General features: G+C 46.4%; 1 protein-coding gene across 6 annotated transcripts in view; it reads left to right on the top strand.

Moving 5' to 3' along the window:
- The window catches only part of RNF152 (ring finger protein 152), an 85468-nt gene that overhangs the window by 28430 nt on the left and 46408 nt on the right, over positions 1–10630 (top strand). The window contains exon 1 of one of the 6 annotated variants that reach the window (XM_082641172.1): positions 5450–7120. The exons of the other annotated variants lie outside the window; for them this stretch is intronic. The gene's annotated coding sequence lies outside the window, so the exon portion shown is untranslated. Of the gene's footprint in view, positions 1–5449; positions 7121–10630 lie in introns of those variants that run through there. 6 annotated transcript variants of the gene reach the window in all.

Here is a 10630-nt window from a genome sequence, read left to right as displayed (position 1 = left end):
TTTTATATTTCAGGTGATTACCCCGAGTTACAGTTGTTATTTTTGCTTTTCATGCTGCACTGTCAATGGCATCTGGGTTTATTTGATGCCAAGTTCATGGTCAGGAATAGAGGCCTGAATGGTTCAGACTGGTGCTGCAGGGAGTCCAGCCTGGTTTACATTGGTTCACCCTGTGGTAGGGTCCACAGAAGAGATGTAGGGAATAGGTACCCTCCCTTCTTAAAATTAAAAACAGCAACAACAACAAAATCCCCTTCTTCCAAATATCTCTTTGCTCTCCCTCCTGCTGCCAGGAAACAACAATAAAAACCAGTCGGAGCTGTGGATTCAGTTTGTCATCTCTTTGCTTTTGTAACGCGTGTGTGGCTCTTGAGTTCCCACTCTGAAGGTTCTCTCTTGCTGATTTAAAATCTGAAACAGGCTTGCTTCATAAACCCTTGAGCTAACGAGCAGATAGCTCGGTGTGTTTGCCATCACGAGGTTGCCATGTTTGAATGCTTGGTGGAAAAAAATGCCCTGACAGGCAGAGCTTTTAAAAAGGGCACATAAACCCCATGTCCTCCTCCCTACTCTTAAGGGTCCTGAGTCAATTTGGGGCAAGCCCCTAAGTGTTGTTTGGTTTTGCTTTTGCTTTGAAGACATTTGTCATAGCACATTCATTAGTTCCAAAGCTTTGGGGACCGGCTCACTGCGGCCCTGCTGCGGGCACGCAGGGGCTGGTTGTGGAAGAGCCAGAGCTGTCGCCTTGGAGAAGGTCACGGACTCGGGGGAGACACACGTGTGTCCCCAATGTCAATAGAAAGTAGTGAATGGTTGACGAAGGGGATGAATGTGGCACTGCAGGAGCATAAAGGGGGGGTTGCGGGAGCCCTCCTGGGAGGAGAGGTGGGGGGAACAGCACGTGCATAGTTTGGAAAAGCCAGAGTTGGGGGAAGATGGAGAAGAGGGTGTGGATCGGATGAGGCTGGAAATGTAACCAAATCACCAAAGGGTCTTTAGACCTTCGTGGGCATGTGGGCCCCACTCCCTTGGTCATAAGGAGTAAGTAGAATCTTCGAAGTTGTGGGAGGCATGCTCAGATGGTTCAAAGCATGGGAAATTGGGCGGAAAGTGTGGGTGTGAATCCTGGCTCTGCCATGTTCTTGCTCTGTAACCTGGGCAAGTGTGTTGAGTGTCTTTGCTGCCATCTCTTGCTCCGCAGTATTGGGACCATGAGGGCACCTTCCCCGAATTGTCTCAGGGGTTAAGCCATCATCATATTAAATCCCTGGCATGGGGTAGTGCTCCTGAGGGCTGCCGGGGACCTGACTTGCCGTTTAGGACCAGTACACAGGGTGGTGGGAGTGAGGGGGAGATTGGAGATGGGGATGGACCTGGTTTGCAGGGTTGTCGTGGTGGTCTGGACAGCGGTTCCCAGTGAGGTGTGCCCTGTGGGACCTTGGTCCTCTGAGCGCCTTTGGAAGTTGGGGCCACACGGTCAGGAATATCCCTGCTTCTCCACCCTGGTCTAAGGTGTGGACCCAGGCAGTGGTTGTAGGAACAGACCTGAGAGAAATTTTAGGAGGCAGTATATATAACCTGGGCTTGATGAAACTTTGGAAACATTATATTATCTTGTCTTTTGGACCACAGGGTTTACTCTAGTTCCCAATCATTCCAACAGGGAGATATGTAATTTAATCTCAGCTGGCTAGCCCTCCTTGCAAACTAAAAGAAAATTGCCATGTTTAGAGTTTTATGCAGGTTTCTTTTGGGGGGATGTGGACAGATAGCACGGAGATATTCGCCTTCAATTTAAAATGAGTTGCCCTGGAAATCCATTGCACTGTACGTTGAGAAAACTCTTTTCTGAGGCACAGAAGTATTAGTCCATTCTGAACCTCTCTGAGGCAATAGAGACACTAAGTACTAAATGCCACAATGAAATGGAGGCTGCTAGCAAGGGATTAGCTAGGACTTGGGTTTAGACAATTTGCAAAACAATTCAGCAAAGTCTATAAAGGCAATGGGGGAAAAGAGTATTTCTTTTTTGTGCTGCCAACCAGGTTGTCACATGGATTAGTAATTTAGATAGGAACAGCCGTGAATCACTGCTTAGAGTTTCGCATTTAATTTTATCCTGAAAGCAATTTTCCTTTCAAATTCTCGAGCTGTAGTTATCATTAATGAATCAAACATTATGAAACCCAGAGAACTACTAATTCATTTTGAAATAAGTACACATTTAAATCTGAAAAAGAAAGCTTAAATTTCTTTCAGTGGTGTTTAATATTTTCAAGCTGACAAAAATGTGGGATGGCATTTCGCAGAGGTAATTTCCCAGAGTGGTGAGCGGTAGGTCCTGGGGTCTGTGTGCCTAACGTCTTGGCTGCAGCGTTGGGGGTATGAAAGTCAAGACTTCTCAGTGACCAGTGAGTGACTGGGTGTTTTCCAGGGGGGAAAGATTAAAATATATGGAAAAGGCAGCTGGTTGCAGTCAGAGCTCTCCACCCAAGCTCTCATCCCCAGTGTTTTGCGGCTTAACCCTTTCAGTCCCATCCTTTCCTGGGACGCCTGCCACCCAGCTCTATCCCTGCCTTCCTTCCCCTTATCCAGTGTTGCTTTGGGAAAAGGTCCGTTCAGTCATCAGAGGTTGTTGGACGTGAGTCTGTGGAGTTCCAGCCTCTCAAACACTGTCTGAGGTCCAGCTTGTGCGGGGTGATGGCTATGAAAGGTCCCTGTGGCTACACAGGAGTGCGTGAAGATTTGGAAGCACTGAATGAGACTGAACACCAAAGGCCAGAATACTTACATTTTCAAGCCTGGAAAATGTGTTTGGGGTTTTCCCTCAAAGACACTTTAAAAAATGGTCAGAGAATCCGTGGACTGTGTCCAAAGCAATATTACCTGAACAACTACTGAAAAAGGTAAAGGGACTGCTTTTCACAGCCAACAGATTTGATTTGTTTTGGACGTGGAAGGCTTCTAGAACTTTTGTTGAGCTCATTTTTTTTTTTTTTTTAAAGACAAGATTTAGGGCTGTTTTTTACTCCCTACCTCCTACTTCCACTCCACCTTTTTTTTTTTTTTTTTTTTTTTTGCGGTACGCGGGCCTCTCACTGTTGTGGCCTCTCCTATTGCGGAGCACAGGCTCTGGACGCGCAGGCTCAGCGGCCATGGCTCACGGGCCCAGCCGCTCCGCAGCATGTGGGATCTTCCCGGACCGGTGCACGAACCCGTGTCCCCTGCATCGGCAGGCAGACTCTCAACCACTGCGCCACCAGGGAAGCCCCACTCCACCTTTTTTGAAAAGGCCTTTTGTCAGCTGATGTTCTTTTCAGGATGGTCATCTCATCTGTGATCTCGTGTGAGCCTCAGTTTCCTTGTGTGTAAAATGGGGGTGATAATACTTTCCCTCCTTCCCTGTAGCAAAAATGGCTGTGAAGATGACATGAGATCATGGCTATGAAATCACCTATTAGTACCTTTCTGTAAGCACGTGAGGCAGAGAGGGACTCCGAGGCTCAGGATGCAGGAGGGAGTATTTTGTATGTAAACAGGGAGGAAAAAATGCCCGCCCCTACCCCGTTCCTTCCCCTACTTAGGACCTGAATTAGATGGTCTAGTTTCTTAGGGGAAGGAAGTTTCCTTCTAGGGACTCTGGGCCTTGTCTATCTTCCTCCAGTTCAACCAGGCAGGCGGCCACGCTGTGAAAGATGTTCCTGATCACAGATATGTACAGATCTTCCTTGGCTTACGATGGGGTTATGTCCCAATCAACCCATCGTAAGTTGAAAATGTCTAAAGTCAGAAATGCATTTAATACACCCAACCTACCGAACACCGTAGGTTCGCCTCGCCTACCTTAAACGAGCTCAGAGCACTTCCATTAGCCCACAGCTGGGCAAAACCATCGAACACAAAGCCTATTGTATTGACTATCCCATGTAACTTATGGATGACTGCACTGAAAGTGAAAAACAGAAGGATCATCTGGGCACAGAATGGTTATGAGTGTATGGTTGTTTACTCTGGGGATCGCGTGCTGATGGGGAGCTGTGCTCACTGCCACTGCCCAGCATCACAAGAGAGGATCGTACTGAAAATTGCTAGCCCCCCCAAAAGATCAAAATTCGGAGTACAGTTTCTACTGACTGCATATTACTTTCACACCACTGTAAAGTCGAAAAATTCTAAATCGAACCATCCTAAGCTGGGGACTGTCTGTATTTTCTCTTTCCTATTTGATGCTGCTTCTCAATCAAGAGGTTTTCGTGATTCCTCAGTTGTTCATTTCCCCCTTGGGTTAATTTCCTAGGGCTACTGTAACAGAGTCGCACAAACTGGGCGGCTTAAAACAAGAGAATCTTGTTCTCTCGCATTTCTGGAGGCTGGAAGTCCACATTGGAGGTGTCGGCAGGGCCATGCTCGATCTGAAACCTGTAGGAGACGATCCTCCTTTGCCTCTTCCAGCTTCTGGTGTTGCCGGCAACCCATGGCTCGTAGATGCATCATTAATCTCTGCCTCTGTCATCACATGGCCTTCTCTTCTCATGTGTCTCTTCTCTTCTTAAACACACCAGTCGTGTTGGACTAAGGGTCCCTCTAATCCAGTGTGAACTCACCTTAACTGATGAATGTGCAACAACCCTATTTCCCAATAAGGCCACGTTCTGAGGTACCGGACGTTAGGATTTGAACACACCATTTTTGGAGACACAATTCAACCCATAACATCCCTGTCTCCCCCCACAACAGAGAGTTTGATGCTCATTCATGCCACAGCTTCAAGCCCATTTTCAGAGAGCAGCATGTGCCCCCTTGGAGAGGGATGCAGCTCCTGCCTCTTTCCAGAACTGCTTGCTGTGACACTGTGTCTCTAATGACTATGTCATGGAGCCCCTGGGAACATGGTCTGTGAGACTTAGGCAGCACTTTGGAAGCAACTTAGAGTTTGGGTTAGCACCAAAACAGCCCTCTCATGCTCTGTTGCTGATTTCACTTAAGTCAACTAAGCCTGAAACCAAGAAGCTTAGATGGTACTGGTGGGAAGTGCAAAAGTCCTCCCAGTTTTATTTGAAACAATTGATTTTATCAGAAGTACTGAAGTGGGAGTTTGAGCAAGTGCCTACTCTGTCCCATTCTGCGAGGTGGAATGAGTTCGTGGTGGCTTCTGAACGGTGCGTGCAGGTGACTGGGATGCCAGGGAGCCCTAACCCTCACCGGTAATACAGGGTTGTGGCCAAGGGGCATCAGATTGCCGCACGTGGGTTAAAAAGTGCCTCCTCCGTCCTCCTGCACCTGGTCATTGACATAACCTGGTGCCTGAGAAACACAGGGCTTCCGCAAGTAGGATTCATACAGTAAGAAGGAAGCCAGATCAGCCTGCATCTAGTCCTGGTTTTGCCCCAGTCTTGCCGACTGAATGTAAGCACATTTCCTATTAAAATGGGATCTCAGGTTTCTCACCTCTGTGTGAAATTTGCTGCATCATGATGTCTGCAAGGCAGTTAATAGGTGGCTGAGGGCAAGCCACCGGCAGATCTCAAGTCACTAGTGAAGGGTGGTGGTGAGGATGGCCTCTCTCGGGTTCTGTCTCCACGAATAAGTAGATGTTAGGCTCGGACCGAGGCGTTTAAGTAAGAGCCAGGTCTGAAATGCAGACGGTTGATTGAGGAGCTGCCGGTCTTGTTCTTGGGGTCCGGCCAGGTCCGGAAGGAGTGCTGAAGACTTGTCTGGTGGGGGCCATGGGTGGAGTCCACTTCCAGATAAAACGCAGGAGCTGCAGGAGGGCTGGGGAAGGGAGGGGGTCCTCTCAGGGTGATGGGTTGCAATAGGAGGTTGAAGGAGACAGAACTGAAGACTGTTTCCAGAGGTGGCAGTCTCTCAGGACAGGCTCCCAGTCCTGGGGTACGTGGTTGTAGGGACAGCAGGTCCAGGTGGCTTGAGGGATGGAAGGGCGGCCAGGAGTCCAGGGAGCTTCAGACCCGGAGGGCTAAGGAATCAAGAAAGGACTCAAGTGTAGATACAGGAGCCTGGGCAGGAAGTCACGGTCGAGCCAGCAGTCAGAGGGACTTGGGTGGGGTCCCAGAGGGTTGTACCAAAATTACTCAGACGTCTCCACTAAGGTTAGGGCTGGTCCTAGAAACTGGGGTGGGTGGGTGGGTGGAGGGGAGTCCAGCTATGAGAAGAGAGGGTTGGGACAGACCATGTCTGGTACAGAGCATCCCCCTACCCAGCCCTGCTCTGGGTCTTCGCCCCGCCTCATTTCTTTCAGTGGATTTAGTAACAGGATCCCAGAAATGAAGCTAAGCTCATACCCACCACCTCAGCACAGACTAGAGCTGTTCTTGCTGCTGCTGTGGTGTTTTAGTTATTTGATCATTTATAATCCCGGGGCAAATGCATTATTTTGGCAAACACTATTGAATGTAGGTGTTTAAACACTTCCATGACAAATTTACTTTAAATGACTATTGATTAACAGGGCTGAGGCTGAGAGGTGTTTTGCGAAATGGTATCATCCCAAAATAGAATGAACAAAGACCCACAGTCAGATTTCTGATTGCTGGCCAGGGCCTGGAAGTGGACTGTGGGATTATTTGCTACTTTTGTGCCCTTGTGTGATCAGAATACGGCCATGAACCATAGGCCTGGTCATTTAAAAGAAGTAACAGTGGGTTAGGAGGTGAACTACGGTAATGACGTCAGACTGCGAGGGGCGTGTTCTTACCTGCAGCTGCTCGTAAAGAAAACTCCATTTATGTGGCAGTTGGAAATTTGCTTCATTTTGCCAAGATTCAAACTAAGAGTATTCTGAGGGCCTGAAAGTTCAAAAGCAAGGCCCAGGCAAAATATATGACAGCGTTTGATATAAAAATTATTGTGGTTTTTACCATGCAGATGAAATCACTGGGACACAGTGTGTGGTGTCCTGGAGGAGACTTTGAAATCAGAAATTTGGTGATTTGGGTTTTTATTGTGACTCCGCTTTGGGCTTATCATTTAATATCCTTAAGTCTCGGTTTTCTCATCAGCAAAATAGAAGAATTTCTACCCTCTCTTCCTCTTACAGTGTTGGGGCTTATCCAACGAGTAATCCACAAAACAGTGTTTGAAAACTGACTTAATTATACAACCGGTAAGTAGGAGTTATCAGCATAAAGGTAAAAAGTCAGATTCTCTCTCTTTTATGCCTGTTTCCCTGCATCGATTTTAATTATATTCACTCCAGAGTTTTGATTGAAAAAATGCTGGTTTTTCCTTGTTTTACTACTTAAATAATTTAAAATGCTATCCTGAGTAATAGCACTCTATCTAGATGAGGGCTGTTCAAAGAGGGGGAATTGTGCTGAAGGATGTTTGTAAATAATGTTTAGGTGACACTATTGTGATAATTATGGCTTTTTAAACATGAGTTTTATAATAAGTCCTCAATTTTCCTGTCACTTTTTTTCTTCCTGGGCTTTCCCACTGGAGCATATTTGTTCCGTAGAGAGAGCTGTTGAGGGAACTAAATCCTGAGAGAGCTCAATAGCCCTTTGAATCCACTTTTCATTTTCTGTGGCTAATTTTGCGGGCCCTCAAGAGGACAGAGTATGCCCCCCTTCCCCGCTGCTAGTAAGGGCAGGAGGAGGGAGGTGTAGCAAATCCCCAGACGCTCAGTTTCCGGCGGCAATGAATCCCTGGATCAGAGTGACCTTGAAAGCTATGTTCAGTGGCCAGAAGGCCCCGAGCGATGATATTTGTGTGGGATCTGAGTCCCAAGGGTAACACCCCACCTCACCCATCCCTTCTGAGCCGGTACTTGAGACGCTGCTGAGCAGGAGGCAGCATGAATGAAGAGGACCCTCCTGCAGATACATAAAGCACCCTCAGGGGGTTTTGCAATAAACTCTTGGGACCCCCAGGCTTTGTAGCTTTCCCAGGAGAGGAACCCGATGTGTATTTCACCATGATGCTCACCAGCTTCCATGTGTTTTCCAGCTTTTAGTTGTTAGCAGTCTCAAACATCAGCTTCGTTATCTTCTTTTTACTCACCAGCTCAATCGGAATCTAATGTCAGATGAGTCAGTAAATTTTGTTAATGGATCTTTGCAAGCTTTTAGAGTTGCAATTGGAGGAGCCCTTGGAAGTCATCTTGACCAGCCCTCTCACCTTACAGATGAGAACCCTGAGACCCAGAGAAACTGAGTGACGGGTCCAGGTTATACAGCAAGTTAGTGGCGGGGTCAGGACAAGGACCCAGGGCTCTTTAACTACCTGGAAGCATTGCGTGGTCCTATAAAGTATGGAGTAAGGCGTCCTTAGCAGGTGTACCCTCTTTTAATTTAGCCAGGTTATCTGGAGGCTATGATATCACCAAAGTAATGTATCCCATGGATTAGAACATCCTAATTTTATTAACATGTTTATTGTTAACTCCTGGTAAACCAGAATTCCCTTATGATGCTACCCTTTTTGAACAACTTAACAAAGTTTATTGGTTCATTTTTCTGAAATAGTGACCCAAACTGACTCTTAGATGTCTGGGAATCTTGCTGTCCTTAGAATCAGTCCAAATATTGGTTGTAAGTGTATATAGGGTTATAGTTTCAGAGCATGGATTTGGCATGAACACAAGCCACAAAATGTATTCCAGCACCGCCCTCCCCACTTCTCCCCACCACATTAGCTTATTTAAAATATAGTATTCTGGTTGTTTGAATTCTTCCGCATGACCTTTACTACAAGCCCTATTCACTGTTTTATTTTATAGTTTTGGGGACTGAGACAATGAATTATCTTAGTCCAGGAAAACCATGTAACTTGCTGATATTATACCAGTTGCATTGTGATGCGGCACTGATTTTTTTTTTTTTCCTTCACTACCATTTTCACTTCAGATTGCACATAGACACGGGCAGTGATATCTGCTTGGCTTGTTTATTTTCTCCCATTGTTAAAGTGCCTATGACTCAACACTGGGTTCTTTTCTACTCCATGATGTTCAAGTGAGAGGAGGGGATGGCACATCCCAGGCATCAAGGGAAGTGTGACCATCGTATTAGAATGTCCTTCGTGTAGGAAGCCTTGCCCACTCCTTTCTGATTACCCAGCTGCGGCACACCACACGCCAGGGGACCACAGACTAAGGCTCTAAATACCACCCTGTCAGCCCTCTCTAGTTCCCTCACTTGAGAGCAAGAGAGGAAGGAACCATGGAAAATCACTGAGAGGACGGTTTCCTATGTATTCTACATAGATTGTTTCAAACATGGAGGATGGGGGTGTCACCTATTATAAATTTTTCTTGAGACAGTTACTGGTATGTGTAGGTTTTAGCAAGTTAAGATTGTTTTGCTCTTTTAAAACTGAGAGCTGTCATTTCCACACCCCCTCGCCCATACACTTCCTTGTGTGACTAATCTCTCAAGTAGTTGTGACGTCGTAGTCTGTAAAATGAATTGCTGCCTCGGTGCCTTGCTGCTTCTGCTGGACCATAGGGAAGGGGGCTGACCTGAGACAGGGTGACCAGCAGGGGTAATAGAACTGGAAGTTTCCACTTGGCATCTGTTGGCTGAGGAACAGAGATAATGATAGGGGCAGAGTCTAAATACTTGTTGTTAACAGTATGGTGAGAGCCTGGAAAAGAGGATAATATTGCAGGCATCGCCATATCTGGAGCGGCCGAAAGGAGTGGGGCTTGGAGTTATGAGATCGGGTTTAAATTCAGCCCCGTCCCAGACGTGGAACCTGGTTAAGTCATGCAACCTTGAGCCTCAGTTTCAATTGAAAAGCGACGGTGGTGGGCAGAGGGAATAGGCATAGTGGTGATGCTGGTGACGTTTGCCTTACTCTGTGACAGGCTGAATATTGGTCCCCAAAGATGTCCTTGTTCTAATCCCTGGAACTGTTGAATGTTACCTTACGTGGCAAAAGGGACTCTGCAGAGGTGATTAAGGATCTGGAAATGGAAAGGTTATCCTGGATTATCCGAGTGGATCCAGTGTAATCACAGGGTTCTTCCTTATAAGAGGGAGACAGAAGATATGAGGAAGGGGCCCTGAGCCTAGGAATGCAGGTGGTCTCTAGAAGCTGAAAAAGCCAAGGACACAGATTCTCCCCTGAGAGCCTCCAGAAGGAGCCAGCCATGCCCATACCCTACTTTAGCCAAGGGAGACTGATTTTGGACATCTGGCCTCAAGAACTATAAAAATAACTCATATTGTTTAAGCCACTAAACTTATGATAATTTGTCACACACAGCAGCAATAGGAAACGAATACACTTACGTTACCTACCTCATAGTTCTTGTAATGGTGAAATGTGACTTTGTATTTCTATATTTGCAAATCTCAAAGTGCTACATAGACGTTAGTACTTTTAAAATGAATTTTTGTATTCATCTGGATTTCCAGGTTAAGTTGGTTAAGGTAGGTCAGGAAGACCCAGAGAACAAGAATCAAGACTTCTCAGTTATGCAGTGAACAAACTGTGTCTGAAAAAGTAAATCCATGTTATCAAATAATTCTTAATTGTGAAATTGTTCATGGTCATTAACACCCGTGAATCACTTTTTAGGTGAACGTCTGGGTGTGCGCCTCACTTTCTGCACCTGTGCGTCTCAAACTTGAATGTTTATTAGAGTCACTGGGAAAGCTTTGAAAAG

This window comes from Mesoplodon mirus (assembly GCF_964341445.2).
Source record: "Mesoplodon mirus genome assembly, chromosome: 13".
Classification (NCBI taxonomy): Eukaryota; Metazoa; Chordata; class Mammalia; order Artiodactyla; family Ziphiidae; genus Mesoplodon; species Mesoplodon mirus.
The sequence above is the reverse complement of the archived record's forward strand: the minus strand, read 5'-3'. Positions and strand labels throughout refer to the sequence as shown.